We start from the raw sequence: 27,201 nt of genomic DNA, 5'->3' as shown, positions 1-27,201 counted from the left end.
CTCGGGAACCGACGCCCCGCTCGGGCTCAGGCTCCGAAAAACCACCACAGCGGGGCAGCTACCCTCAATGCAGCCGAAATTCAAATCCCTCCCCTTCGAGAGGCGCGCCTCACCCGGCCACGGCCTCCAAATCGCTCCCCTTAGGCGAAAATTAAGCCCCCGTGGCCGATAATACCCCTCCTTGATCGTGCACAAGGGCAGCTCCAAGTTGAACGGGCTCAGGCTCCAAAAACCCACAACAGCGGGCAGCTACCCTCAATGCAGCCGAAATTCAAATCCCTCCCCTTCGAGAGGCGCGCCTCACCCGGCCACGGCCTCCAAATCGCTCCCCTTAGGCGAAAATTAAGCCCCCGTGGCCGATAATACCCCTCCTTGATCGTGCACAAGGGCAGCTCCAAGTTGAACGGGCTCAGGCTCCAAAAACCCACAACAGCGGGCAGCTACCCTCAATGCAGCCGAAATTCAAATCCCTCCCCTTCGAGAGGCGCGCCTCACCCGGCCACGGCCTCCAAATCGCTCCCCTTAGGCGAAAATTAAGCCCCCGTGGCCGATAATACCCCTCCTTGATCGTGCACAAGGGCAGCTCCAAGTTGAACGGGCTCAGGCTCCAAAAACCCACAACAGCGGGCAGCTACCCTCAATGCAGCCGAAATTCAAATCCCTCCCCTTCGAGAGGCGCGCCTCACCCGGCCACGGCCTCCAAATCGCTCCCCTTAGGCGAAAATTAAGCCCCCGTGGCGGATAATACCCCTCCTTGATCGTGCACAAGGGCAGCTCCAAGTTGAACGGGCTCAGGCTCCAAAAACCCACAACAGCGGGCAGCTACCCTCAATGCAGCCGAAATTCAAATCCCTCCCCTTCGAGAGGCGCGCCTCACCCGGCCACGGCCTCCAAATCGCTCCCCTTAGGCGAAAATTAAGCCCCCGTGGCCGATAATACCCCTCCTTGATCGTGCACAAGGGCAGCTCCAAGTTGAACGGGCTCAGGCTCCAAAAACCCACAACAGCGGGCAGCTACCCTCAATGCAGCCGAAATTCAAATCCCTCCCCTTCGAAAGGCGCGCCTCACCCGGCCACGGCCTCCAAATCGCTCCCCTTAGGCGAAAATTAAGCCACCGTGGCGGATAATACCCCTCCTTGATCGTGCACAAGGGCAGCTCCAAGTTGAACGGAGAAGTCAGTAACCAACCAAAAATAAGCTTGGTTACTGATTTCTCCCGTTGGTTACTGACTTCTCCCTTTGGTTACTGATTTCTCCCGTTGGTTACTCATTTCTCTTGTTGGTTACTGATTTCTCCCGTTGGTTACTGACTTCTCCCTTTGGTTACTGATTTCTCCCGTTGGTTACTGACTTCTCCCGTTGGTTACTCATTTCTCCCGTTGGTTACTCATTTCTCCCGTTGGTTACTCATTTCTCCTGTTGGTTACTGATTTCTTGGTTACTCATTTCTCTTCTTGGTTACTCATTTCTCCTGTTGGTTACTGATTTCTTGGTTACTCATTTCTCTTCTTGGTTACTCATTTCCCTTTCTGACACTTAGAATTTTTTTTGACACTTAGAATTCTTTTTGACACTTAGAATTTTTTTTGACACTTAGAATTTTTTTTGACACTTAGAATTTTTTTTGACACTTAGAATTTTTTTGACACTTAGAATTTTTTTTGACACTTAGAATTTTTTTTGACACTTAGAATTTTTTTTGACACTTAGAATTTTTTTTGACACTTAGAATTTTTTTGACACTTAGAATTTTTTTTGACACTTAGAATTTTTTTTGACACTTAGAATTTTTTTTGACACTTAGAATTTTTTTTGACACTTAGAATTCTTTTTGACACTTAGAATTTTTTTTGACACTTAGAATTCTTTTTGACACTTAGAATTTTTTTTGACACTTAGAATTTTTTTGACACTTAGAATTTTTTTGACACTTAGAATTCTTTTTGACACTTAGAATTTTTTTTGACACTTAGAATTTTTTTTGACACTTAGAATTTTTTTTGACACTTAGAATTTTTTTCTAAGTTTTTCCTTCTGGTTACTGACTTCCCTCGTCGGGCACGGGGATTTTCGACTTCCTCCTCCCGACCGAGGGGCCTCATTTTCGGGCATTTTCCTCAGATTTCCAAGCATTTTTAGACACTTTCCCCGACTTTTCCTGCTTACTGATTTCACACTTTTGGCCATTTTTATGCATTTTCCTGGTTACTGATTTCACGCTTTTGGACATTTTCGGAGGTTCCGACGGCTTTTTCGCCTTACTGCTTCGGGCACTTTGCTGACCTTTTCCCGCTTACCCCTTTCAAGGTTTTGGACGTCTCCGGTCAGGTCCGCGCCCCTCGCCCGGGCCGGAACGCCTCCCCGCCGGCCGAGTTCCTCGGGGTCGCCCCCTCGCCCGGGAAAAACCGCTCCCCGCCGTCCCACAGCACTCCGACTCGGCCAGGCAGCCTCACGGGCACAGCGACTCCTGCCCACCTCGGGAACCGACGCCCCGCTCGGGCTCAGGCTCCGAAAAACCACCACAGCGGGGCAGCTACCCTCAATGCAGCCGAAATTCAAACTCCTCCCCTCCGAAAGGCGCGCCTCACCCGGCCACGGCCTCGGAACTGCTCCCCTTCCTCGGGATCGGCCCCTCGCCCGGGAAAACCCGCTCCCCGCCGTCCCACAGCACTCCGACTCGGCCAGGCAGCCTCACGGGCACAGCGACTCCTGCCCACCTCGGGAACCGACGCCCCGCTCGGGCTCAGGCTCCAAAAACCCACAACAGCGGGCAGCTACCCTCAATGCAGCCGAAATTCAAATTCCTCCCCTCCGAAAGGCGCGCCTCACCCGGCCACGGCCTCCAAATCGCTCCCCTTCCTCGGGATCGCCCCCTCGCCCGGGAAAACCCGCTCCCCGCCGTCCCACAGCACTCCGACTCGGCCAGGCAGCCTCACGGGCACAGCGACTCCTGCCCACCTCGGGAACCGACGCCCCGCTCGGGCTCAGGCTCCGAAAAACCACCACAGCGGGGCAGCTACCCTCAATGCAGCCGAAATTCAAATCCCTCCCCTTCGAGAGGCGCGCCTCACCCGGCCACGGCCTCCAAATCGCTCCCCTTAGGCGAAAATTAAGCCCCCGTGGCCGATAATACCCCTCCTTGATCGTGCACAAGGGCAGCTCCAAGTTGAACGGGCTCAGGCTCCAAAAACCCACAACAGCGGGCAGCTACCCTCAATGCAGCCGAAATTCAAATCCCTCCCCTTCGAGAGGCGCGCCTCACCCGGCCACGGCCTCCAAATCGCTCCCCTTAGGCGAAAATTAAGCCCCCGTGGCCGATAATACCCCTCCTTGATCGTGCACAAGGGCAGCTCCAAGTTGAACGGGCTCAGGCTCCAAAAACCCACAACAGCGGGCAGCTACCCTCAATGCAGCCGAAATTCAAATCCCTCCCCTTCGAGAGGCGCGCCTCACCCGGCCACGGCCTCCAAATCGCTCCCCTTAGGCGAAAATTAAGCCCCCGTGGCCGATAATACCCCTCCTTGATCGTGCACAAGGGCAGCTCCAAGTTGAACGGGCTCAGGCTCCAAAAACCCACAACAGCGGGCAGCTACCCTCAATGCAGCCGAAATTCAAATCCCTCCCCTTCGAGAGGCGCGCCTCACCCGGCCACGGCCTCCAAATCGCTCCCCTTAGGCGAAAATTAAGCCCCCGTGGCGGATAATACCCCTCCTTGATCGTGCACAAGGGCAGCTCCAAGTTGAACGGGCTCAGGCTCCAAAAACCCACAACAGCGGGCAGCTACCCTCAATGCAGCCGAAATTCAAATCCCTCCCCTTCGAGAGGCGCGCCTCACCCGGCCACGGCCTCCAAATCGCTCCCCTTAGGCGAAAATTAAGCCCCCGTGGCCGATAATACCCCTCCTTGATCGTGCACAAGGGCAGCTCCAAGTTGAACGGGCTCAGGCTCCAAAAACCCACAACAGCGGGCAGCTACCCTCAATGCAGCCGAAATTCAAATCCCTCCCCTTCGAAAGGCGCGCCTCACCCGGCCACGGCCTCCAAATCGCTCCCCTTAGGCGAAAATTAAGCCCCCGTGGCGGATAATACCCCTCCTTGATCGTGCACAAGGGCAGCTCCAAGTTGAACGGAGAAGTCAGTAACCAACCAAAAATAAGCTTGGTTACTGATTTCTCCCGTTGGTTACTGACTTCTCCCTTTGGTTACTGATTTCTCCCGTTGGTTACTCATTTCTCTTGTTGGTTACTGATTTCTCCCGTTGGTTACTGACTTCTCCCTTTGGTTACTGATTTCTCCCGTTGGTTACTGACTTCTCCCGTTGGTTACTCATTTCTCCCGTTGGTTACTCATTTCTCCCGTTGGTTACTCATTTCTCCTGTTGGTTACTGATTTCTTGGTTACTCATTTCTCTTCTTGGTTACTCATTTCTCCTGTTGGTTACTGATTTCTTGGTTACTCATTTCTCTTCTTGGTTACTCATTTCCCTTTCTGACACTTAGAATTTTTTTTGACACTTAGAATTCTTTTTGACACTTAGAATTTTTTTTGACACTTAGAATTTTTTTTGACACTTAGAATTTTTTTTGACACTTAGAATTTTTTTGACACTTAGAATTTTTTTTGACACTTAGAATTTTTTTTGACACTTAGAATTTTTTTTGACACTTAGAATTTTTTTTGACACTTAGAATTTTTTTGACACTTAGAATTTTTTTTGACACTTAGAATTTTTTTTGACACTTAGAATTTTTTTTGACACTTAGAATTTTTTTTGACACTTAGAATTCTTTTTGACACTTAGAATTTTTTTTGACACTTAGAATTTTTTTGACACTTAGAATTTTTTTGACACTTAGAATTCTTTTTGACACTTAGAATTTTTTTTGACACTTAGAATTTTTTTTGACACTTAGAATTTTTTTTGACACTTAGAATTTTTTTCTAAGTTTTTCCTTCTGGTTACTGACTTCCCTCGTCGGGCACGGGGATTTTCGACTTCCTCCTCCCGACCGAGGGGCCTCATTTTCGGGCATTTTCCTCAGATTTCCAAGCATTTTTAGACACTTTTCCCGACTTTTCCTGCTTACTGATTTCACACTTTTGGCCATTTTTATGCATTTTCCTGGTTACTGATTTCACGCTTTTGGACATTTTCGGAGGTTCCGACGGCTTTTTCGCCTTACTGCTTCGGGCACTTTGCTGACCTTTTCCCGCTTACCCCTTTCAAGGTTTTGGACGTCTCCGGTCAGGTCCGCGCCCCTCGCCCGGGCCGGAACGCCTCCCCGCCGGCCGAGTTCCTCGGGGTCGCCCCCTCGCCCGGGAAAAACCGCTCCCCGCCGTCCCACAGCACTCCGACTCGGCCAGGCAGCCTCACGGGCACAGCGACTCCTGCCCACCTCGGGAACCGACGCCCCGCTCGGGCTCAGGCTCCGAAAAACCACCACAGCGGGGCAGCTACCCTCAATGCAGCCGAAATTCAAACTCCTCCCCTCCGAAAGGCGCGCCTCACCCGGCCACGGCCTCGGAACTGCTCCCCTTCCTCGGGATCGGCCCCTCGCCCGGGAAAACCCGCTCCCCGCCGTCCCACAGCACTCCGACTCGGCCAGGCAGCCTCACGGGCACAGCGACTCCTGCCCACCTCGGGAACCGACGCCCCGCTCGGGCTCAGGCTCCAAAAACCCACAACAGCGGGCAGCTACCCTCAATGCAGCCGAAATTCAAATTCCTCCCCTCCGAAAGGCGCGCCTCACCCGGCCACGGCCTCCAAATCGCTCCCCTTCCTCGGGATCGCCCCCTCGCCCGGGAAAACCCGCTCCCCGCCGTCCCACAGCACTCCGACTCGGCCAGGCAGCCTCACGGGCACAGCGACTCCTGCCCACCTCGGGAACCGACGCCCCGCTCGGGCTCAGGCTCCGAAAAACCACCACAGCGGGGCAGCTACCCTCAATGCAGCCGAAATTCAAATCCCTCCCCTTCGAGAGGCGCGCCTCACCCGGCCACGGCCTCCAAATCGCTCCCCTTAGGCGAAAATTAAGCCCCCGTGGCCGATAATACCCCTCCTTGATCGTGCACAAGGGCAGCTCCAAGTTGAACGGGCTCAGGCTCCAAAAACCCACAACAGCGGGCAGCTACCCTCAATGCAGCCGAAATTCAAATCCCTCCCCTTCGAGAGGCGCGCCTCACCCGGCCACGGCCTCCAAATCGCTCCCCTTAGGCGAAAATTAAGCCCCCGTGGCCGATAATACCCCTCCTTGATCGTGCACAAGGGCAGCTCCAAGTTGAACGGGCTCAGGCTCCAAAAACCCACAACAGCGGGCAGCTACCCTCAATGCAGCCGAAATTCAAATCCCTCCCCTTCGAGAGGCGCGCCTCACCCGGCCACGGCCTCCAAATCGCTCCCCTTAGGCGAAAATTAAGCCCCCGTGGCCGATAATACCCCTCCTTGATCGTGCACAAGGGCAGCTCCAAGTTGAACGGGCTCAGGCTCCAAAAACCCACAACAGCGGGCAGCTACCCTCAATGCAGCCGAAATTCAAATCCCTCCCCTTCGAGAGGCGCGCCTCACCCGGCCACGGCCTCCAAATCGCTCCCCTTAGGCGAAAATTAAGCCCCCGTGGCGGATAATACCCCTCCTTGATCGTGCACAAGGGCAGCTCCAAGTTGAACGGGCTCAGGCTCCAAAAACCCACAACAGCGGGCAGCTACCCTCAATGCAGCCGAAATTCAAATCCCTCCCCTTCGAGAGGCGCGCCTCACCCGGCCACGGCCTCCAAATCGCTCCCCTTAGGCGAAAATTAAGCCCCCGTGGCCGATAATACCCCTCCTTGATCGTGCACAAGGGCAGCTCCAAGTTGAACGGGCTCAGGCTCCAAAAACCCACAACAGCGGGCAGCTACCCTCAATGCAGCCGAAATTCAAATCCCTCCCCTTCGAAAGGCGCGCCTCACCCGGCCACGGCCTCCAAATCGCTCCCCTTAGGCGAAAATTAAGCCCCCGTGGCGGATAATACCCCTCCTTGATCGTGCACAAGGGCAGCTCCAAGTTGAACGGAGAAGTCAGTAACCAACCAAAAATAAGCTTGGTTACTGATTTCTCCCGTTGGTTACTGACTTCTCCCTTTGGTTACTGATTTCTCCCGTTGGTTACTCATTTCTCTTGTTGGTTACTGATTTCTCCCGTTGGTTACTGACTTCTCCCTTTGGTTACTGATTTCTCCCGTTGGTTACTGACTTCTCCCGTTGGTTACTCATTTCTCCCGTTGGTTACTCATTTCTCCCGTTGGTTACTCATTTCTCCTGTTGGTTACTGATTTCTTGGTTACTCATTTCTCTTCTTGGTTACTCATTTCTCCTGTTGGTTACTGATTTCTTGGTTACTCATTTCTCTTCTTGGTTACTCATTTCCCTTTCTGACACTTAGAATTTTTTTTGACACTTAGAATTCTTTTTGACACTTAGAATTTTTTTTGACACTTAGAATTTTTTTTGACACTTAGAATTTTTTTTGACACTTAGAATTTTTTTGACACTTAGAATTTTTTTTGACACTTAGAATTTTTTTTGACACTTAGAATTTTTTTTGACACTTAGAATTTTTTTTGACACTTAGAATTTTTTTGACACTTAGAATTTTTTTTGACACTTAGAATTTTTTTTGACACTTAGAATTTTTTTTGACACTTAGAATTTTTTTTGACACTTAGAATTCTTTTTGACACTTAGAATTTTTTTTGACACTTAGAATTTTTTTGACACTTAGAATTTTTTTGACACTTAGAATTCTTTTTGACACTTAGAATTTTTTTTGACACTTAGAATTTTTTTTGACACTTAGAATTTTTTTTGACACTTAGAATTTTTTTCTAAGTTTTTCCTTCTGGTTACTGACTTCCCTCGTCGGGCACGGGGATTTTCGACTTCCTCCTCCCGACCGAGGGGCCTCATTTTCGGGCATTTTCCTCAGATTTCCAAGCATTTTTAGACACTTTTCCCGACTTTTCCTGCTTACTGATTTCACACTTTTGGCCATTTTTATGCATTTTCCTGGTTACTGATTTCACGCTTTTGGACATTTTCGGAGGTTCCGACGGCTTTTTCGCCTTACTGCTTCGGGCACTTTGCTGACCTTTTCCCGCTTACCCCTTTCAAGGTTTTGGACGTCTCCGGTCAGGTCCGCGCCCCTCGCCCGGGCCGGAACGCCTCCCCGCCGGCCGAGTTCCTCGGGGTCGCCCCCTCGCCCGGGAAAAACCGCTCCCCGCCGTCCCACAGCACTCCGACTCGGCCAGGCAGCCTCACGGGCACAGCGACTCCTGCCCACCTCGGGAACCGACGCCCCGCTCGGGCTCAGGCTCCGAAAAACCACCACAGCGGGGCAGCTACCCTCAATGCAGCCGAAATTCAAACTCCTCCCCTCCGAAAGGCGCGCCTCACCCGGCCACGGCCTCGGAACTGCTCCCCTTCCTCGGGATCGGCCCCTCGCCCGGGAAAACCCGCTCCCCGCCGTCCCACAGCACTCCGACTCGGCCAGGCAGCCTCACGGGCACAGCGACTCCTGCCCACCTCGGGAACCGACGCCCCGCTCGGGCTCAGGCTCCAAAAACCCACAACAGCGGGCAGCTACCCTCAATGCAGCCGAAATTCAAATTCCTCCCCTCCGAAAGGCGCGCCTCACCCGGCCACGGCCTCCAAATCGCTCCCCTTCCTCGGGATCGCCCCCTCGCCCGGGAAAACCCGCTCCCCGCCGTCCCACAGCACTCCGACTCGGCCAGGCAGCCTCACGGGCACAGCGACTCCTGCCCACCTCGGGAACCGACGCCCCGCTCGGGCTCAGGCTCCGAAAAACCACCACAGCGGGGCAGCTACCCTCAATGCAGCCGAAATTCAAATCCCTCCCCTTCGAGAGGCGCGCCTCACCCGGCCACGGCCTCCAAATCGCTCCCCTTAGGCGAAAATTAAGCCCCCGTGGCCGATAATACCCCTCCTTGATCGTGCACAAGGGCAGCTCCAAGTTGAACGGGCTCAGGCTCCAAAAACCCACAACAGCGGGCAGCTACCCTCAATGCAGCCGAAATTCAAATCCCTCCCCTTCGAGAGGCGCGCCTCACCCGGCCACGGCCTCCAAATCGCTCCCCTTAGGCGAAAATTAAGCCCCCGTGGCCGATAATACCCCTCCTTGATCGTGCACAAGGGCAGCTCCAAGTTGAACGGGCTCAGGCTCCAAAAACCCACAACAGCGGGCAGCTACCCTCAATGCAGCCGAAATTCAAATCCCTCCCCTTCGAGAGGCGCGCCTCACCCGGCCACGGCCTCCAAATCGCTCCCCTTAGGCGAAAATTAAGCCCCCGTGGCCGATAATACCCCTCCTTGATCGTGCACAAGGGCAGCTCCAAGTTGAACGGGCTCAGGCTCCAAAAACCCACAACAGCGGGCAGCTACCCTCAATGCAGCCGAAATTCAAATCCCTCCCCTTCGAAAGGCGCGCCTCACCCGGCCACGGCCTCCAAATCGCTCCCCTTAGGCGAAAATTAAGCCCCCGTGGCGGATAATACCCCTCCTTGATCGTGCACAAGGGCAGCTCCAAGTTGAACGGGCTCAGGCTCCAAAAACCCACAACAGCGGGCAGCTACCCTCAATGCAGCCGAAATTCAAATCCCTCCCCTTCGAGAGGCGCGCCTCACCCGGCCACGGCCTCCAAATCGCTCCCCTTAGGCGAAAATTAAGCCCCCGTGGCCGATAATACCCCTCCTTGATCGTGCACAAGGGCAGCTCCAAGTTGAACGGGCTCAGGCTCCAAAAACCCACAACAGCGGGCAGCTACCCTCAATGCAGCCGAAATTCAAATCCCTCCCCTTCGAAAGGCGCGCCTCACCCGGCCACGGCCTCCAAATCGCTCCCCTTAGGCGAAAATTAAGCCCCCGTGGCCGATAATACCCCTCCTTGATCGTGCACAAGGGCAGCTCCAAGTTGAACGGGCTCAGGCTCCAAAAACCCACAACAGCGGGCAGCTACCCTCAATGCAGCCGAAATTCAAATCCCTCCCCTTCGAGAGGCGCGCCTCACCCGGCCACGGCCTCCAAATCGCTCCCCTTAGGCGAAAATTAAGCCCCCGTGGCCGATAATACCCCTCCTTGATCGTGCACAAGGGCAGCTCCAAGTTGAACGGGCTCAGGCTCCAAAAACCCACAACAGCGGGCAGCTACCCTCAATGCAGCCGAAATTCAAATCCCTCCCCTTCGAGAGGCGCGCCTCACCCGGCCACGGCCTCCAAATCGCTCCCCTTAGGCGAAAATTAAGCCCCCGTGGCCGATAATACCCCTCCTTGATCGTGCACAAGGGCAGCTCCAAGTTGAACGGGCTCAGGCTCCAAAAACCCACAACAGCGGGCAGCTACCCTCAATGCAGCCGAAATTCAAATCCCTCCCCTTCGAGAGGCGCGCCTCACCCGGCCACGGCCTCCAAATCGCTCCCCTTAGGCGAAAATTAAGCCCCCGTGGCGGATAATACCCCTCCTTGATCGTGCACAAGGGCAGCTCCAAGTTGAACGGGCTCAGGCTCCAAAAACCCACAACAGCGGGCAGCTACCCTCAATGCAGCCGAAATTCAAATCCCTCCCCTTCGAGAGGCGCGCCTCACCCGGCCACGGCCTCCAAATCGCTCCCCTTAGGCGAAAATTAAGCCCCCGTGGCCGATAATACCCCTCCTTGATCGTGCACAAGGGCAGCTCCAAGTTGAACGGGCTCAGGCTCCAAAAACCCACAACAGCGGGCAGCTACCCTCAATGCAGCCGAAATTCAAATCCCTCCCCTTCGAAAGGCGCGCCTCACCCGGCCACGGCCTCCAAATCGCTCCCCTTAGGCGAAAATTAAGCCCCCGTGGCGGATAATACCCCTCCTTGATCGTGCACAAGGGCAGCTCCAAGTTGAACGGAGAAGTCAGTAACCAACCAAAAATAAGCTTGGTTACTGATTTCTCCCGTTGGTTACTGACTTCTCCCTTTGGTTACTGATTTCTCCCGTTGGTTACTCATTTCTCTTGTTGGTTACTGATTTCTCCCGTTGGTTACTGACTTCTCCCTTTGGTTACTGATTTCTCCCGTTGGTTACTGACTTCTCCCGTTGGTTACTCATTTCTCCCGTTGGTTACTCATTTCTCCCGTTGGTTACTCATTTCTCCTGTTGGTTACTGATTTCTTGGTTACTCATTTCTCTTCTTGGTTACTCATTTCTCCTGTTGGTTACTGATTTCTTGGTTACTCATTTCTCTTCTTGGTTACTCATTTCCCTTTCTGACACTTAGAATTTTTTTTGACACTTAGAATTCTTTTTGACACTTAGAATTTTTTTTGACACTTAGAATTTTTTTTGACACTTAGAATTTTTTTTGACACTTAGAATTTTTTTGACACTTAGAATTTTTTTTGACACTTAGAATTTTTTTTGACACTTAGAATTTTTTTTGACACTTAGAATTTTTTTTGACACTTAGAATTTTTTTGACACTTAGAATTTTTTTTGACACTTAGAATTTTTTTTGACACTTAGAATTTTTTTTGACACTTAGAATTTTTTTTGACACTTAGAATTCTTTTTGACACTTAGAATTTTTTTTGACACTTAGAATTTTTTTGACACTTAGAATTTTTTTGACACTTAGAATTCTTTTTGACACTTAGAATTTTTTTTGACACTTAGAATTTTTTTTGACACTTAGAATTTTTTTTGACACTTAGAATTTTTTTCTAAGTTTTTCCTTCTGGTTACTGACTTCCCTCGTCGGGCACGGGGATTTTCGACTTCCTCCTCCCGACCGAGGGGCCTCATTTTCGGGCATTTTCCTCAGATTTCCAAGCATTTTTAGACACTTTTCCCGACTTTTCCTGCTTACTGATTTCACACTTTTGGCCATTTTTATGCATTTTCCTGGTTACTGATTTCACGCTTTTGGACATTTTCGGAGGTTCCGACGGCTTTTTCGCCTTACTGCTTCGGGCACTTTGCTGACCTTTTCCCGCTTACCCCTTTCAAGGTTTTGGACGTCTCCGGTCAGGTCCGCGCCCCTCGCCCGGGCCGGAACGCCTCCCCGCCGGCCGAGTTCCTCGGGGTCGCCCCCTCGCCCGGGAAAAACCGCTCCCCGCCGTCCCACAGCACTCCGACTCGGCCAGGCAGCCTCACGGGCACAGCGACTCCTGCCCACCTCGGGAACCGACGCCCCGCTCGGGCTCAGGCTCCGAAAAACCACCACAGCGGGGCAGCTACCCTCAATGCAGCCGAAATTCAAACTCCTCCCCTCCGAAAGGCGCGCCTCACCCGGCCACGGCCTCGGAACTGCTCCCCTTCCTCGGGATCGGCCCCTCGCCCGGGAAAACCCGCTCCCCGCCGTCCCACAGCACTCCGACTCGGCCAGGCAGCCTCACGGGCACAGCGACTCCTGCCCACCTCGGGAACCGACGCCCCGCTCGGGCTCAGGCTCCAAAAACCCACAACAGCGGGCAGCTACCCTCAATGCAGCCGAAATTCAAATTCCTCCCCTCCGAAAGGCGCGCCTCACCCGGCCACGGCCTCCAAATCGCTCCCCTTCCTCGGGATCGCCCCCTCGCCCGGGAAAACCCGCTCCCCGCCGTCCCACAGCACTCCGACTCGGCCAGGCAGCCTCACGGGCACAGCGACTCCTGCCCACCTCGGGAACCGACGCCCCGCTCGGGCTCAGGCTCCGAAAAACCACCACAGCGGGGCAGCTACCCTCAATGCAGCCGAAATTCAAATCCCTCCCCTTCGAGAGGCGCGCCTCACCCGGCCACGGCCTCCAAATCGCTCCCCTTAGGCGAAAATTAAGCCCCCGTGGCCGATAATACCCCTCCTTGATCGTGCACAAGGGCAGCTCCAAGTTGAACGGGCTCAGGCTCCAAAAACCCACAACAGCGGGCAGCTACCCTCAATGCAGCCGAAATTCAAATCCCTCCCCTTCGAGAGGCGCGCCTCACCCGGCCACGGCCTCCAAATCGCTCCCCTTAGGCGAAAATTAAGCCCCCGTGGCCGATAATACCCCTCCTTGATCGTGCACAAGGGCAGCTCCAAGTTGAACGGGCTCAGGCTCCAAAAACCCACAACAGCGGGCAGCTACCCTCAATGCAGCCGAAATTCAAATCCCTCCCCTTCGAGAGGCGCGCCTCACCCGGCCACGGCCTCCAAATCGCTCCCCTTAGGCGAAAATTAAGCCCCCGTGGCCGATAATACCCCTCCTTGATCGTGCACAAGGGCAGCTCCAAGTTGAACGGGCTCAGGCTCCAAAAACCCACAACAGCGGGCAGCTACCCTCAATGCAGCCGAAATTCAAATCCCTCCCCTTCGAGAGGCGCGCCTCACCCGGCCACGGCCTCCAAATCGCTCCCCTTAGGCGAAAATTAAGCCCCCGTGGCGGATAATACCCCTCCTTGATCGTGCACAAGGGCAGCTCCAAGTTGAACGGGCTCAGGCTCCAAAAACCCACAACAGCGGGCAGCTACCCTCAATGCAGCCGAAATTCAAATCCCTCCCCTTCGAGAGGCGCGCCTCACCCGGCCACGGCCTCCAAATCGCTCCCCTTAGGCGAAAATTAAGCCCCCGTGGCCGATAATACCCCTCCTTGATCGTGCACAAGGGCAGCTCCAAGTTGAACGGGCTCAGGCTCCAAAAACCCACAACAGCGGGCAGCTACCCTCAATGCAGCCGAAATTCAAATCCCTCCCCTTCGAAAGGCGCGCCTCACCCGGCCACGGCCTCCAAATCGCTCCCCTTAGGCGAAAATTAAGCCCCCGTGGCGGATAATACCCCTCCTTGATCGTGCACAAGGGCAGCTCCAAGTTGAACGGAGAAGTCAGTAACCAACCAAAAATAAGCTTGGTTACTGATTTCTCCCGTTGGTTACTGACTTCTCCCTTTGGTTACTGATTTCTCCCGTTGGTTACTCATTTCTCTTGTTGGTTACTGATTTCTCCCGTTGGTTACTGACTTCTCCCTTTGGTTACTGATTTCTCCCGTTGGTTACTGACTTCTCCCGTTGGTTACTCATTTCTCCCGTTGGTTACTCATTTCTCCCGTTGGTTACTCATTTCTCCTGTTGGTTACTGATTTCTTGGTTACTCATTTCTCTTCTTGGTTACTCATTTCTCCTGTTGGTTACTGATTTCTTGGTTACTCATTTCTCTTCTTGGTTACTCATTTCCCTTTCTGACACTTAGAATTTTTTTTGACACTTAGAATTCTTTTTGACACTTAGAATTTTTTTTGACACTTAGAATTTTTTTTGACACTTAGAATTTTTTTTGACACTTAGAATTTTTTTGACACTTAGAATTTTTTTTGACACTTAGAATTTTTTTTGACACTTAGAATTTTTTTTGACACTTAGAATTTTTTTTGACACTTAGAATTTTTTTGACACTTAGAATTTTTTTTGACACTTAGAATTTTTTTTGACACTTAGAATTTTTTTTGACACTTAGAATTTTTTTTGACACTTAGAATTCTTTTTGACACTTAGAATTTTTTTTGACACTTAGAATTTTTTTGACACTTAGAATTTTTTTGACACTTAGAATTCTTTTTGACACTTAGAATTTTTTTTGACACTTAGAATTTTTTTTGACACTTAGAATTTTTTTTGACACTTAGAATTTTTTTCTAAGTTTTTCCTTCTGGTTACTGACTTCCCTCGTCGGGCACGGGGATTTTCGACTTCCTCCTCCCGACCGAGGGGCCTCATTTTCGGGCATTTTCCTCAGATTTCCAAGCATTTTTAGACACTTTTCCCGACTTTTCCTGCTTACTGATTTCACACTTTTGGCCATTTTTATGCATTTTCCTGGTTACTGATTTCACGCTTTTGGACATTTTCGGAGGTTCCGACGGCTTTTTCGCCTTACTGCTTCGGGCACTTTGCTGACCTTTTCCCGCTTACCCCTTTCAAGGTTTTGGACGTCTCCGGTCAGGTCCGCGCCCCTCGCCCGGGCCGGAACGCCTCCCCGCCGGCCGAGTTCCTCGGGGTCGCCCCCTCGCCCGGGAAAAACCGCTCCCCGCCGTCCCACAGCACTCCGACTCGGCCAGGCAGCCTCACGGGCACAGCGACTCCTGCCCACCTCGGGAACCGACGCCCCGCTCGGGCTCAGGCTCCGAAAAACCACCACAGCGGGGCAGCTACCCTCAATGCAGCCGAAATTCAAACTCCTCCCCTCCGAAAGGCGCGCCTCACCCGGCCACGGCCTCGGAACTGCTCCCCTTCCTCGGGATCGGCCCCTCGCCCGGGAAAACCCGCTCCCCGCCGTCCCACAGCACTCCGACTCGGCCAGGCAGCCTCACGGGCACAGCGACTCCTGCCCACCTCGGGAACCGACGCCCCGCTCGGGCTCAGGCTCCAAAAACCCACAACAGCGGGCAGCTACCCTCAATGCAGCCGAAATTCAAATTCCTCCCCTCCGAAAGGCGCGCCTCACCCGGCCACGGCCTCCAAATCGCTCCCCTTCCTCGGGATCGCCCCCTCGCCCGGGAAAACCCGCTCCCCGCCGTCCCACAGCACTCCGACTCGGCCAGGCAGCCTCACGGGCACAGCGACTCCTGCCCACCTCGGGAACCGACGCCCCGCTCGGGCTCAGGCTCCGAAAAACCACCACAGCGGGGCAGCTACCCTCAATGCAGCCGAAATTCAAATCCCTCCCCTTCGAGAGGCGCGCCTCACCCGGCCACGGCCTCCAAATCGCTCCCCTTAGGCGAAAATTAAGCCCCCGTGGCCGATAATACCCCTCCTTGATCGTGCACAAGGGCAGCTCCAAGTTGAACGGGCTCAGGCTCCAAAAACCCACAACAGCGGGCAGCTACCCTCAATGCAGCCGAAATTCAAATCCCTCCCCTTCGAGAGGCGCGCCTCACCCGGCCACGGCCTCCAAATCGCTCCCCTTAGGCGAAAATTAAGCCCCCGTGGCCGATAATACCCCTCCTTGATCGTGCACAAGGGCAGCTCCAAGTTGAACGGGCTCAGGCTCCAAAAACCCACAACAGCGGGCAGCTACCCTCAATGCAGCCGAAATTCAAATCCCTCCCCTTCGAGAGGCGCGCCTCACCCGGCCACGGCCTCCAAATCGCTCCCCTTAGGCGAAAATTAAGCCCCCGTGGCCGATAATACCCCTCCTTGATCGTGCACAAGGGCAGCTCCAAGTTGAACGGGCTCAGGCTCCAAAAACCCACAACAGCGGGCAGCTACCCTCAATGCAGCCGAAATTCAAATCCCTCCCCTTCGAAAGGCGCGCCTCACCCGGCCACGGCCTCCAAATCGCTCCCCTTAGGCGAAAATTAAGCCCCCGTGGCGGATAATACCCCTCCTTGATCGTGCACAAGGGCAGCTCCAAGTTGAACGGGCTCAGGCTCCAAAAACCCACAACAGCGGGCAGCTACCCTCAATGCAGCCGAAATTCAAATCCCTCCCCTTCGAGAGGCGCGCCTCACCCGGCCACGGCCTCCAAATCGCTCCCCTTAGGCGAAAATTAAGCCCCCGTGGCCGATAATACCCCTCCTTGATCGTGCACAAGGGCAGCTCCAAGTTGAACGGGCTCAGGCTCCAAAAACCCACAACAGCGGGCAGCTACCCTCAATGCAGCCGAAATTCAAATCCCTCCCCTTCGAAAGGCGCGCCTCACCCGGCCACGGCCTCCAAATCGCTCCCCTTAGGCGAAAATTAAGCCACCGTGGCGGATAATACCCCTCCTTGATCGTGCACAAGGGCAGCTCCAAGTTGAACGGAGAAGTCAGTAACCAACCAAAAATAAGCTTGGTTACTGATTTCTCCCGTTGGTTACTGACTTCTCCCTTTGGTTACTGATTTCTCCCGTTGGTTACTCATTTCTCTTGTTGGTTACTGATTTCTCCCGTTGGTTACTGACTTCTCCCTTTGGTTACTGATTTCTCCCGTTGGTTACTGACTTCTCCCGTTGGTTACTCATTTCTCCCGTTGGTTACTCATTTCTCCCGTTGGTTACTCATTTCTCCTGTTGGTTACTGATTTCTTGGTTACTCATTTCTCTTCTTGGTTACTCATTTCTCCTGTTGGTTACTGATTTCTTGGTTACTCATTTCTCTTCTTGGTTACTCATTTCCCTTTCTGACACTTAGAATTTTTTTTGACACTTAGAATTTTTTTGACACTTAGAATTTTTTTTGACACTTAGAATTTTTTTTGACACTTAGAATTTTTTTTGACACTTAGAATTTTTTTTGACACTTAGAATTTTTTTGACACTTAGAATTTTTTTTGACACTTAGAATTTTTTTTGACACTTAGAATTTTTTTTGACACTTAGAATTTTTTTTGACACTTAGAATTCTTTTTGACACTTAGAATTTTTTTTGACACTTAGAATTCTTTTTGACACTTAGAATTTTTTTTGACACTTAGAATTTTTTTGACACTTAGAATTTTTTTGACACTTAGAATTCTTTTTGACACTTAGAATTTTTTTTGACACTTAGAATTTTTTTTGACACTTAGAATTTTTTTTGACACTTAGAATTTTTTTCTAAGTTTTTCCTTCTGGTTACTGACTTCCCTCGTCGGGCACGGGGATTTTCGACTTCCTCCTCCCGACCGAGGGGCCTCATTTTCGGGCATTTTCCTCAGATTTCCAAGCATTTTTAGACACTTTCCCCGACTTTTCCTGCTTACTGATTTCACACTTTTGGCCATTTTTATGCATTTTCCTGGTTACTGATTTCACGCTTTTGGACATTTTCGGAGGTTCCGACGGCTTTTTCGCCTTACTGCTTCGGGCACTTTGCTGACCTTTTCCCGCTTACCCCTTTCAAGGTTTTGGACGTCTCCGGTCAGGTCCGCGCCCCTCGCCCGGGCCGGAACGCCTCCCCGCCGGCCGAGTTCCTCGGGGTCGCCCCCTCGCCCGGGAAAAACCGCTCCCCGCCGTCCCACAGCACTCCGACTCGGCCAGGCAGCCTCACGGGCACAGCGACTCCTGCCCACCTCGGGAACCGACGCCCCGCTCGGGCTCAGGCTCCGAAAAACCACCACAGCGGGGCAGCTACCCTCAATGCAGCCGAAATTCAAACTCCTCCCCTCCGAAAGGCGCGCCTCACCCGGCCACGGCCTCGGAACTGCTCCCCTTCCTCGGGATCGGCCCCTCGCCCGGGAAAACCCGCTCCCCGCCGTCCCACAGCACTCCGACTCGGCCAGGCAGCCTCACGGGCACAGCGACTCCTGCCCACCTCGGGAACCGACGCCCCGCTCGGGCTCAGGCTCCAAAAACCCACAACAGCGGGCAGCTACCCTCAATGCAGCCGAAATTCAAATTCCTCCCCTCCGAAAGGCGCGCCTCACCCGGCCACGGCCTCCAAATCGCTCCCCTTCCTCGGGATCGCCCCCTCGCCCGGGAAAACCCGCTCCCCGCCGTCCCACAGCACTCCGACTCGGCCAGGCAGCCTCACGGGCACAGCGACTCCTGCCCACCTCGGGAACCGACGCCCCGCTCGGGCTCAGGCTCCGAAAAACCACCACAGCGGGGCAGCTACCCTCAATGCAGCCGAAATTCAAATCCCTCCCCTTCGAGAGGCGCGCCTCACCCGGCCACGGCCTCCAAATCGCTCCCCTTAGGCGAAAATTAAGCCCCCGTGGCCGATAATACCCCTCCTTGATCGTGCACAAGGGCAGCTCCAAGTTGAACGGGCTCAGGCTCCAAAAACCCACAACAGCGGGCAGCTACCCTCAATGCAGCCGAAATTCAAATCCCTCCCCTTCGAGAGGCGCGCCTCACCCGGCCACGGCCTCCAAATCGCTCCCCTTAGGCGAAAATTAAGCCCCCGTGGCCGATAATACCCCTCCTTGATCGTGCACAAGGGCAGCTCCAAGTTGAACGGGCTCAGGCTCCAAAAACCCACAACAGCGGGCAGCTACCCTCAATGCAGCCGAAATTCAAATCCCTCCCCTTCGAGAGGCGCGCCTCACCCGGCCACGGCCTCCAAATCGCTCCCCTTAGGCGAAAATTAAGCCCCCGTGGCCGATAATACCCCTCCTTGATCGTGCACAAGGGCAGCTCCAAGTTGAACGGGCTCAGGCTCCAAAAACCCACAACAGCGGGCAGCTACCCTCAATGCAGCCGAAATTCAAATCCCTCCCCTTCGAGAGGCGCGCCTCACCCGGCCACGGCCTCCAAATCGCTCCCCTTAGGCGAAAATTAAGCCCCCGTGGCGGATAATACCCCTCCTTGATCGTGCACAAGGGCAGCTCCAAGTTGAACGGGCTCAGGCTCCAAAAACCCACAACAGCGGGCAGCTACCCTCAATGCAGCCGAAATTCAAATCCCTCCCCTTCGAGAGGCGCGCCTCACCCGGCCACGGCCTCCAAATCGCTCCCCTTAGGCGAAAATTAAGCCCCCGTGGCCGATAATACCCCTCCTTGATCGTGCACAAGGGCAGCTCCAAGTTGAACGGGCTCAGGCTCCAAAAACCCACAACAGCGGGCAGCTACCCTCAATGCAGCCGAAATTCAAATCCCTCCCCTTCGAAAGGCGCGCCTCACCCGGCCACGGCCTCCAAATCGCTCCCCTTAGGCGAAAATTAAGCCCCCGTGGCGGATAATACCCCTCCTTGATCGTGCACAAGGGCAGCTCCAAGTTGAACGGAGAAGTCAGTAACCAACCAAAAATAAGCTTGGTTACTGATTTCTCCCGTTGGTTACTGACTTCTCCCTTTGGTTACTGATTTCTCCCGTTGGTTACTCATTTCTCTTGTTGGTTACTGATTTCTCCCGTTGGTTACTGACTTCTCCCTTTGGTTACTGATTTCTCCCGTTGGTTACTGACTTCTCCCGTTGGTTACTCATTTCTCCCGTTGGTTACTCATTTCTCCCGTTGGTTACTCATTTCTCCTGTTGGTTACTGATTTCTTGGTTACTCATTTCTCTTCTTGGTTACTCATTTCTCCTGTTGGTTACTGATTTCTTGGTTACTCATTTCTCTTCTTGGTTACTCATTTCCCTTTCTGACACTTAGAATTTTTTTTGACACTTAGAATTCTTTTTGACACTTAGAATTTTTTTTGACACTTAGAATTTTTTTTGACACTTAGAATTTTTTTTGACACTTAGAATTTTTTTGACACTTAGAATTTTTTTTGACACTTAGAATTTTTTTTGACACTTAGAATTTTTTTTGACACTTAGAATTTTTTTGACACTTAGAATTTTTTTGACACTTAGAATTCTTTTTGACACTTAGAATTTTTTTTGACACTTAGAATTTTTTTTGACACTTAGAATTTTTTTTGACACTTAGAATTTTTTTCTAAGTTTTTCCTTCTGGTTACTGACTTCCCTCGTCGGGCACGGGGATTTTCGACTTCCTCCTCCCGACCGAGGGGCCTCATTTTCGGGCATTTTCCTCAGATTTCCAAGCATTTTTAGACACTTTTCCCGACTTTTCCTGCTTACTGATTTCACACTTTTGGCCATTTTTATGCATTTTCCTGGTTACTGATTTCACGCTTTTGGACATTTTCGGAGGTTCCGACGGCTTTTTCGCCTTACTGCTTCGGGCACTTTGCTGACCTTTTCCCGCTTACCCCTTTCAAGGTTTTGGACGTCTCCGGTCAGGTCCGCGCCCCTCGCCCGGGCCGGAACGCCTCCCCGCCGGCCGAGTTCCTCGGGGTCGCCCCCTCGCCCGGGAAAAACCGCTCCCCGCCGTCCCACAGCACTCCGACTCGGCCAGGCAGCCTCACGGGCACAGCGACTCCTGCCCACCTCGGGAACCGACGCCCCGCTCGGGCTCAGGCTCCGAAAAACCACCACAGCGGGGCAGCTACCCTCAATGCAGCCGAAATTCAAACTCCTCCCCTCCGAAAGGCGCGCCTCACCCGGCCACGGCCTCGGAACTGCTCCCCTTCCTCGGGATCGGCCCCTCGCCCGGGAAAACCCGCTCCCCGCCGTCCCACAGCACTCCGACTCGGCCAGGCAGCCTCACGGGCACAGCGACTCCTGCCCACCTCGGGAACCGACGCCCCGCTCGGGCTCAGGCTCCAAAAACCCACAACAGCGGGCAGCTACCCTCAATGCAGCCGAAATTCAAATTCCTCCCCTCCGAAAGGCGCGCCTCACCCGGCCACGGCCTCCAAATCGCTCCCCTTCCTCGGGATCGCCCCCTCGCCCGGGAAAACCCGCTCCCCGCCGTCCCACAGCACTCCGACTCGGCCAGGCAGCCTCACGGGCACAGCGACTCCTGCCCACCTCGGGAACCGACGCCCCGCTCGGGCTCAGGCTCCGAAAAACCACCACAGCGGGGCAGCTACCCTCAATGCAGCCGAAATTCAAATCCCTCCCCTTCGAGAGGCGCGCCTCACCCGGCCACGGCCTCCAAATCGCTCCCCTTAGGCGAAAATTAAGCCCCCGTGGCCGATAATACCCCTCCTTGATCGTGCACAAGGGCAGCTCCAAGTTGAACGGGCTCAGGCTCCAAAAACCCACAACAGCGGGCAGCTACCCTCAATGCAGCCGAAATTCAAATCCCTCCCCTTCGAGAGGCGCGCCTCACCCGGCCACGGCCTCCAAATCGCTCCCCTTAGGCGAAAATTAAGCCCCCGTGGCCGATAATACCCCTCCTTGATCGTGCACAAGGGCAGCTCCAAGTTGAACGGGCTCAGGCTCCAAAAACCCACAACAGCGGGCAGCTACCCTCAATGCAGCCGAAATTCAAATCCCTCCCCTTCGAGAGGCGCGCCTCACCCGGCCACGGCCTCCAAATCGCTCCCCTTAGGCGAAAATTAAGCCCCCGTGGCCGATAATACCCCTCCTTGATCGTGCACAAGGGCAGCTCCAAGTTGAACGGGCTCAGGCTCCAAAAACCCACAACAGCGGGCAGCTACCCTCAATGCAGCCGAAATTCAAATCCCTCCCCTTCGAGAGGCGCGCCTCACCCGGCCACGGCCTCCAAATCGCTCCCCTTAGGCGAAAATTAAGCCCCCGTGGCGGATAATACCCCTCCTTGATCGTGCACAAGGGCAGCTCCAAGTTGAACGGGCTCAGGCTCCAAAAACCCACAACAGCGGGCAGCTACCCTCAATGCAGCCGAAATTCAAATCCCTCCCCTTCGAGAGGCGCGCCTCACCCGGCCACGGCCTCCAAATCGCTCCCCTTAGGCGAAAATTAAGCCCCCGTGGCCGATAATACCCCTCCTTGATCGTGCACAAGGGCAGCTCCAAGTTGAACGGGCTCAGGCTCCAAAAACCCACAACAGCGGGCAGCTACCCTCAATGCAGCCGAAATTCAAATCCCTCCCCTTCGAAAGGCGCGCCTCACCCGGCCACGGCCTCCAAATCGCTCCCCTTAGGCGAAAATTAAGCCACCGTGGCGGATAATACCCCTCCTTGATCGTGCACAAGGGCAGCTCCAAGTTGAACGGAGAAGTCAGTAACCAACCAAAAATAAGCTTGGTTACTGATTTCTCCCGTTGGTTACTGACTTCTCCCTTTGGTTACTGATTTCTCCCGTTGGTTACTCATTTCTCTTGTTGGTTACTGATTTCTCCCGTTGGTTACTGACTTCTCCCTTTGGTTACTGATTTCTCCCGTTGGTTACTGACTTCTCCCGTTGGTTACTCATTTCTCCCGTTGGTTACTCATTTCTCCCGTTGGTTACTCATTTCTCCTGTTGGTTACTGATTTCTTGGTTACTCATTTCTCTTCTTGGTTACTCATTTCTCCTGTTGGTTACTGATTTCTTGGTTACTCATTTCTCTTCTTGGTTACTCATTTCCCTTTCTGACACTTAGAATTTTTTTTGACACTTAGAATTCTTTTTGACACTTAGAATTTTTTTTGACACTTAGAATTTTTTTTGACACTTAGAATTTTTTTTGACACTTAGAATTTTTTTGACACTTAGAATTTTTTTTGACACTTAGAATTTTTTTTGACACTTAGAATTTTTTTTGACACTTAGAATTTTTTTTGACACTTAGAATTTTTTTGACACTTAGAATTTTTTTTGACACTTAGAATTTTTTTTGACACTTAGAATTTTTTTTGACACTTAGAATTTTTTTTGACACTTAGAATTCTTTTTGACACTTAGAATTTTTTTTGACACTTAGAATTCTTTTTGACACTTAGAATTTTTTTTGACACTTAGAATTTTTTTGACACTTAGAATTTTTTTGACACTTAGAATTCTTTTTGACACTTAGAATTTTTTTTGACACTTAGAATTTTTTTTGACACTTAGAATTTTTTTTGACACTTAGAATTTTTTTCTAAGTTTTTCCTTCTGGTTACTGACTTCCCTCGTCGGGCACGGGGATTTTCGACTTCCTCCTCCCGACCGAGGGGCCTCATTTTCGGGCATTTTCCTCAGATTTCCAAGCATTTTTAGACACTTTCCCCGACTTTTCCTGCTTACTGATTTCACACTTTTGGCCATTTTTATGCATTTTCCTGGTTACTGATTTCACGCTTTTGGACATTTTCGGAGGTTCCGACGGCTTTTTCGCCTTACTGCTTCGGGCACTTTGCTGACCTTTTCCCGCTTACCCCTTTCAAGGTTTTGGACGTCTCCGGTCAGGTCCGCGCCCCTCGCCCGGGCCGGAACGCCTCCCCGCCGGCCGAGTTCCTCGGGGTCGCCCCCTCGCCCGGGAAAAACCGCTCCCCGCCGTCCCACAGCACTCCGACTCGGCCAGGCAGCCTCACGGGCACAGCGACTCCTGCCCACCTCGGGAACCGACGCCCCGCTCGGGCTCAGGCTCCGAAAAACCACCACAGCGGGGCAGCTACCCTCAATGCAGCCGAAATTCAAACTCCTCCCCTCCGAAAGGCGCGCCTCACCCGGCCACGGCCTCGGAACTGCTCCCCTTCCTCGGGATCGGCCCCTCGCCCGGGAAAACCCGCTCCCCGCCGTCCCACAGCACTCCGACTCGGCCAGGCAGCCTCACGGGCACAGCGACTCCTGCCCACCTCGGGAACCGACGCCCCGCTCGGGCTCAGGCTCCAAAAACCCACAACAGCGGGCAGCTACCCTCAATGCAGCCGAAATTCAAATTCCTCCCCTCCGAAAGGCGCGCCTCACCCGGCCACGGCCTCCAAATCGCTCCCCTTCCTCGGGATCGCCCCCTCGCCCGGGAAAACCCGCTCCCCGCCGTCCCACAGCACTCCGACTCGGCCAGGCAGCCTCACGGGCACAGCGACTCCTGCCCACCTCGGGAACCGACGCCCCGCTCGGGCTCAGGCTCCGAAAAACCACCACAGCGGGGCAGCTACCCTCAATGCAGCCGAAATTCAAATCCCTCCCCTTCGAGAGGCGCGCCTCACCCGGCCACGGCCTCCAAATCGCTCCCCTTAGGCGAAAATTAAGCCCCCGTGGCCGATAATACCCCTCCTTGATCGTGCACAAGGGCAGCTCCAAGTTGAACGGGCTCAGGCTCCAAAAACCCACAACAGCGGGCAGCTACCCTCAATGCAGCCGAAATTCAAATCCCTCCCCTTCGAGAGGCGCGCCTCACCCGGCCACGGCCTCCAAATCGCTCCCCTTAGGCGAAAATTAAGCCCCCGTGGCCGATAATACCCCTCCTTGATCGTGCACAAGGGCAGCTCCAAGTTGAACGGGCTCAGGCTCCAAAAACCCACAACAGCGGGCAGCTACCCTCAATGCAGCCGAAATTCAAATCCCTCCCCTTCGAGAGGCGCGCCTCACCCGGCCACGGCCTCCAAATCGCTCCCCTTAGGCGAAAATTAAGCCCCCGTGGCCGATAATACCCCTCCTTGATCGTGCACAAGGGCAGCTCCAAGTTGAACGGGCTCAGGCTCCAAAAACCCACAACAGCGGGCAGCTACCCTCAATGCAGCCGAAATTCAAATCCCTCCCCTTCGAGAGGCGCGCCTCACCCGGCCACGGCCTCCAAATCGCTCCCCTTAGGCGAAAATTAAGCCCCCGTGGCGGATAATACCCCTCCTTGATCGTGCACAAGGGCAGCTCCAAGTTGAACGGGCTCAGGCTCCAAAAACCCACAACAGCGGGCAGCTACCCTCAATGCAGCCGAAATTCAAATCCCTCCCCTTCGAGAGGCGCGCCTCACCCGGCCACGGCCTCCAAATCGCTCCCCTTAGGCGAAAATTAAGCCCCCGTGGCCGATAATACCCCTCCTTGATCGTGCACAAGGGCAGCTCCAAGTTGAACGGGCTCAGGCTCCAAAAACCCACAACAGCGGGCAGCTACCCTCAATGCAGCCGAAATTCAAATCCCTCCCCTTCGAAAGGCGCGCCTCACCCGGCCACGGCCTCCAAATCGCTCCCCTTAGGCGAAAATTAAGCCCCCGTGGCGGATAATACCCCTCCTTGATCGTGCACAAGGGCAGCTCCAAGTTGAACGGAGAAGTCAGTAACCAACCAAAAATAAGCTTGGTTACTGATTTCTCCCGTTGGTTACTGACTTCTCCCTTTGGTTACTGATTTCTCCCGTTGGTTACTCATTTCTCTTGTTGGTTACTGATTTCTCCCGTTGGTTACTGACTTCTCCCTTTGGTTACTGATTTCTCCCGTTGGTTACTGACTTCTCCCGTTGGTTACTCATTTCTCCCGTTGGTTACTCATTTCTCCCGTTGGTTACTCATTTCTCCTGTTGGTTACTGATTTCTTGGTTACTCATTTCTCTTCTTGGTTACTCATTTCTCCTGTTGGTTACTGATTTCTTGGTTACTCATTTCTCTTCTTGGTTACTCATTTCCCTTTCTGACACTTAGAATTTTTTTTGACACTTAGAATTCTTTTTGACACTTAGAATTTTTTTTGACACTTAGAATTTTTTTTGACACTTAGAATTTTTTTTGACACTTAGAATTTTTTTGACACTTAGAATTTTTTTTGACACTTAGAATTTTTTTTGACACTTAGAATTTTTTTTGACACTTAGAATTTTTTTTGACACTTAGAATTTTTTTGACACTTAGAATTTTTTTTGACACTTAGAATTTTTTTTGACACTTAGAATTTTTTTTGACACTTAGAATTTTTTTTGACACTTAGAATTCTTTTTGACACTTAGAATTTTTTTTGACACTTAGAATTTTTTTGACACTTAGAATTTTTTTGACACTTAGAATTCTTTTTGACACTTAGAATTTTTTTTGACACTTAGAATTTTTTTTGACACTTAGAATTTTTTTTGACACTTAGAATTTTTTTCTAAGTTTTTCCTTCTGGTTACTGACTTCCCTCGTCGGGCACGGGGATTTTCGACTTCCTCCTCCCGACCGAGGGGCCTCATTTTCGGGCATTTTCCTCAGATTTCCAAGCATTTTTAGACACTTTTCCCGACTTTTCCTGCTTACTGATTTCACACTTTTGGCCATTTTTATGCATTTTCCTGGTTACTGATTTCACGCTTTTGGACATTTTCGGAGGTTCCGACGGCTTTTTCGCCTTACTGCTTCGGGCACTTTGCTGACCTTTTCCCGCTTACCCCTTTCAAGGTTTTGGACGTCTCCGGTCAGGTCCGCGCCCCTCGCCCGGGCCGGAACGCCTCCCCGCCGGCCGAGTTCCTCGGGGTCGCCCCCTCGCCCGGGAAAAACCGCTCCCCGCCGTCCCACAGCACTCCGACTCGGCCAGGCAGCCTCACGGGCACAGCGACTCCTGCCCACCTCGGGAACCGACGCCCCGCTCGGGCTCAGGCTCCGAAAAACCACCACAGCGGGGCAGCTACCCTCAATGCAGCCGAAATTCAAACTCCTCCCCTCCGAAAGGCGCGCCTCACCCGGCCACGGCCTCGGAACTGCTCCCCTTCCTCGGGATCGGCCCCTCGCCCGGGAAAACCCGCTCCCCGCCGTCCCACAGCACTCCGACTCGGCCAGGCAGCCTCACGGGCACAGCGACTCCTGCCCACCTCGGGAACCGACGCCCCGCTCGGGCTCAGGCTCCAAAAACCCACAACAGCGGGCAGCTACCCTCAATGCAGCCGAAATTCAAATTCCTCCCCTCCGAAAGGCGCGCCTCACCCGGCCACGGCCTCCAAATCGCTCCCCTTCCTCGGGATCGCCCCCTCGCCCGGGAAAACCCGCTCCCCGCCGTCCCACAGCACTCCGACTCGGCCAGGCAGCCTCACGGGCACAGCGACTCCTGCCCACCTCGGGAACCGACGCCCCGCTCGGGCTCAGGCTCCGAAAAACCACCACAGCGGGGCAGCTACCCTCAATGCAGCCGAAA

The sequence above is a fragment of the Stegostoma tigrinum genome, unplaced genomic scaffold (assembly GCF_030684315.1).
Source record: "Stegostoma tigrinum isolate sSteTig4 unplaced genomic scaffold, sSteTig4.hap1 scaffold_295, whole genome shotgun sequence".
NCBI lineage: Eukaryota > Metazoa > Chordata > Chondrichthyes > Orectolobiformes > Stegostomatidae > Stegostoma > Stegostoma tigrinum.
The sequence above is the reverse complement of the archived record's forward strand: the minus strand, read 5'-3'. Positions refer to the sequence as shown.